Source organism: Penaeus vannamei, chromosome 26, assembly GCF_042767895.1.
Source record: "Penaeus vannamei isolate JL-2024 chromosome 26, ASM4276789v1, whole genome shotgun sequence".
Taxonomy (NCBI): domain Eukaryota; kingdom Metazoa; phylum Arthropoda; class Malacostraca; order Decapoda; family Penaeidae; genus Penaeus; species Penaeus vannamei.
Window position 1 is genome coordinate 24,484,727 of NC_091574.1, and position 5,000 is coordinate 24,489,726.

General features: G+C 38.0%; 1 protein-coding gene across 1 annotated transcript in view; it reads right to left on the minus strand.

Moving 5' to 3' along the window:
- Positions 1-5,000, minus strand: part of LOC113812769 (cGMP-dependent 3',5'-cyclic phosphodiesterase) — a gene marked incomplete in the record, with an annotated part of 301,514 nt that overhangs the window by 168,680 nt on the left and 127,834 nt on the right.

The following is a 5,000-nucleotide window of genomic DNA, read 5'->3' on the forward strand; positions in this document are numbered from 1 at the left end:
CTACTGCTAATAATAATAATGATGATAATAGTAATGATGATGATGATGATGATGATGATGATGATGATGATGATGATGATGATGATGATGATGATGATGATGATGATGATGATGATAATGATGATGATGATGATGATGATGATAATAATTTTAGTAATAATGATAACAATAATAACAATGATATTAATAATGATTATGATAACGGTAATAATAACAATAACAATATAATGATGATAATGATGATGATGATGATGATGATGTTTATTATCATTGTTATTATCAACTGTAAAAATTATAATGAAAAATAATGATGGTGTTGATAGTATCAATATTGATGATAACTGAAATAATAATGATAATAAGAATGACGTTAAAAGCAACAGGTTAAAACACTAACACAACAGAAATAATATATCATGAAATATTTTTAATAATATATCATGAAATAACTTTAGAGATTTAATTTCCACATAATGAAACTGACCCTCGAGGCGCTTTCCGTTTCTCTTTTTTGTGTGTATTGGAATAAATTATCATCTAAACAAAATAGTTACACAGTTTTTTTTTTTTTTTTAGTTAATCTACGTTGTTTGATATATATTTTCTTTTTCTTTTTTTTTGGGGGGTGGGAGTGTTCAATGAAGGATTAACTTCATTAATATTCATTAAACTATTCATCATCCATTTTTGATAACATTTGATTTATAAATATAACACATTATTATCATTATTATTATTATTATTATTATTATTATTATTATTATTATTATTATTATTATTATTATTATTATCATTATCATTATTATTATTAGTAGTAGCAGTGGTATCATTATCATTAATATTATTATTATCATTAGTAGTAGTAGCAGTATTATCATGATTATTATCATTTTATTTGCTTTATTCATTTATTTATTTTTGCATATGGATTGTTGAATCATCTAAACCTTTTAACCTTTTGATGTTGTGTTCGGAGTGTGAAGTTTAATTAGGCATCAGGTTTAGTTGTTGTTTTTTTATTCGTTCATTTCCCACCACATTTTTGCTGTTTTTTTCGTCCTTAATAAATAATCGTGGCAAAACTAACTTGTTTATTAACTATTGTAATGTATATGATTTAACAGAATATAACAGATTAGGTAAAATGCAATACTCGCGACGGTCTATTCCATTTCTTCATATCAACTGCACTATCAAACGGTATTTCACAGGGCTTCCTACTTATAATATTCACTTTTATTGAACTTTACACGTTATTGACTTTCCTTTTTTCGATCGACCTGCTGGTGAATCACCGTGCAGCTTGCGTGGTTTCAGTCCCGCCCTGTCTGCTCTCTCAATTTCTTATGAGCTGAGATCATCGTCTTCTTCTGTTTCAAGGTCTTCACGTCGCAGCGGAGAACGAGATCGATAAGGTTGGTACGAAAGGTGGTCCTGGGGATTGCACAAGCCTTAAGTAACTTGCTTTGTCGTTATTGCTGTCGTTTTTCTTTTGTTTGTCTGTTTTGTTGTTTGCGAAATCGTGAAGCTAGATAACGTAGTTCTTGTTAACGGTACTTCAAGCTTCTGCTGTACGTATCTGGCGAGCGCGTTCAGCCTTTGTGTTTGTAAGCCGGAGAATTTTCCGAGGAATAAGGACATCATATATGCATGAGTAAATACAGCTGGCTGAGCAAGGAGCATGGAAACATCGCGAGTAATGTCACTCAAAGCTGGCGTTGGTGCATTGCCCATATGCCGTACTTTGTTCAGTTCCCAGTCGACTATTCCAGCAAAGTTCGTTGGCTAGGCAGCAGAACAACCGATTGCGATAATATAATGTTTATTTACTTCAAAATTCATGCTAAGCCAAGTAATATAATTGCTTGGCTTAGCGTGCTTGTGAACTCGTGGTGTGGTGAGAGCTTGGTCGTGTTACCAGATTTTACAATTAGATAAAAAAAATGTAGAATAACTGTTACCTGATTAAACACACCGCCTCCTCTCCCCTGGAAATGCCGTCCATGATCTAGCACTGAAACGTCCCGCTTCTTTCCCATCACCTACGCTTAAAATGGCTGGACTCGGACCTTAAAACTGCCAATACCTTCCACGTTTTCATTATGGAAATCGGACAACGGATCGCTCAGAAAGCCGAACGCCTGACACACCTATTGTGCAGTGAGAGAGGCTCGGAGGCCGTTTCAGCGAAGGCGTAAATGGAAAGCGCTGACGTTCCCTTATTTTCTAAGTGTTAGTGTTATCTTTACGCACGTCAGCAGCGCCGCCATGACTGTATTCGCATCCGAACAATTCGCTTGGATAACAGCTGCCGCTTTCATCTTGGTTGCAAAGGTTCGGATGAACAAGTCTCGTTAACAATTGTGCTTTTTGACTCTTTTCTTTTGTTCAAAATTCTACGTTCTCAAAAATGGTTTCTTAGGTTTTGTGATATATTACATACTGACAAAGATATTTCCGCTATTAAGGGGAACTAGAAGCGGCAACATCCTCACACTCACTGAAATCCTCTAAATATTTTATCATTATTAATTATCATCATCATTATAATCATCATCATTATCATCATCATCATCAACATAACCATCATCATAATCATCATCTTTATTATCATCATCATTATCATCAACATAACCATCATCATGATGATGATGATGATCATCATTATTATCATTATCATCATCATCACCATCATCATCATCATCATCACCATAATCATCGTCATAATCATCATCATCACCATCATTATCAACGTTCGTATTCACGTTCCCATGAGATACTGATGGTTATTAGTTTCCTTTTAACCAAATTGCCACAATGAGTTTTATTGCTCCCTCTTGTGCTTATCTTTTTATTAAACTTTTGCCTTCGTAATAATATCTTCAGATCGCTTGTTGCAATTCTTCATTCTCTTTTCTGCAAGGGAAACCCCGTTGCATAAAGCACTGTTCACTGCATTGCTATCTGCACGCTCATCGCCGGCGGGTTTATCTCTGCTGCAGGAACCCCGGTGGCCGCCCGAGGATGTCACAGGGTCAGGGGGAGCTGTGACCTCGGCGAGCGTCGACGGTGCAGCTGTCACCCTCTCTCCTTCGCCCTTCGGAAATACAGATGTAGAGGCTGTCTTTTACAGAAGCCTTGGGAGGGTAATATTTGGTGTTGCATATGTTTTTTTTGTTTTTTTTTTGTACTGTTAGGGACTTCTTGTTGCAGCAGATGGTAGAAACGTTGTCTAAGTACGCTGGGCTCATTGGACATGCCATCCTGTCTTCTATTTACATAAGTAGACTCCGTGAGGCTCCCCTTGGGTACTTTCCTTATCAAGTACCTTTGCTTTTTGGGGGTTGTGTCGGTGTATGTACTTGTGTTATCTTGTTAAAGTGAGGGAAAGAAATTTAGTCTTTTTCATAATATGACTTAACAGAGCTCTTTCGCATGTTTTACGAGCATAAGCGTTCTCTCGACAAATGCAAGTCTATCGGCGCTCCTTTTTCTCCCTCTTGCTCATAAATAATTATTGTCGTTTCCGCGGTTTTTAGTTAAGTGTAGGATTCTTCGTTAGCAAGAGGATTCCCTTGGTTCGTAACTTCCAGCGATTTTTTTCTCTGACTTCCTTTTCCGAACGAGAATGAGGTTGTAATCTCGGGGAGTGTCGCAGCTGTTCCTCGACCATGACTCTCGCTCTTTTTGCAGCTCAGCGAATCCTTCCATGCAGCTTCCCCCGGGTTCGCTTCCCCGTTGGGAGAGGAAGTTAAAGCTGGGAATACACAGAGGACAAAAGGTGATCCTATTGCTATATTTCATTAAGCATTTAGGATATAACGCGAGAGTATGACGAAATAGTGACCGTTTATCTCATGAAAGACGGCATCTAGTATATATTCCACATCGCACATTGCACGGTTGATACTCGAGATCATGATATTACATTGCCTCACAATCTAGTCCCCCTGACTTATCCTCGAGTTGCAGGCCCTTGAGGATTCACCATCTCGGCAAACTCCAACGCACTGGAGGATTATCTGTAACTTTTACACCGCCTTAGCAAAGTTTAATAGTAATCATCTGTAATTCTTTTCGCAGTCTCTGTCCACACTGTCTGTGCTGTGCTCCTCGTTGGCCAGTCGTCATGACCCTGCAATGATATCCACCCAAAATATATAGTCTGGAAAAGTTCCTTTGTATGATAGATCTTCAGACTTTTTTTTTAAGTTGCAATAGAAGGTTCTGGTTAATTTGCAGAAATAATTTCAGACTTTTTTCTTTTCGTTAAATTGCGACAAAAGGCTCTGGTTAATTTGCAAAAAATAATTTATGCCATGACTTCAGCCCTATCGTGACAGTGCCAAAGGAAAAACCTTTTTTTTTAGCGTGAGTGAAACCGTAATGACAAATCAATTAAGAGCAGCTCTTCCTTTTCATCTCCGCGCTCTATTGGGAGACTATTCACCTTGGAAATTGCATTCAGTGGCGTGAAGAGCACATTTCTTTTTCCCATTTCCCGCGTGTCTGGAAATGTCTTTTGAATAGAGATTCCGCTGGGTGTAAGGGCGCTTTCAGCCAGAGGCCGCGGCGGTGGCTCTCCCCGCCGGCGCTCTCTTCCTCGCTGTCTGTCTGTCTGTTTGTCTGTCTCTGTTTGGCTGTCTAGCTGTCTTTGTCTGGCTGTCTGGCTGCCTGTCTGTCTTGTCTGGCTTTTCATCTGTCTCTGTCTGTCTGTCTGTCTCTGTCTCTCTGTGTCTGGCTGTCTATCTATCTGTCTCTGTCTGTCGGTCTCTGTCTGTCTGTCTCTGTCTGTCTGTGTGTCTCTGTCTTTCTATCTGTCTGTCTCTGTCTGTCTGTCTTTTCATCTAGTTATTTACCAATCTATATGTATATCGATTCATTTGTATCTATCTGTCTGTCTATCCGTTTCAGTATTTATCTATTCATATCTACATCTATCCCTCTGTCTATTTATACCTATACCTATATCTTTATCTATCAATCTATCAATCATATCT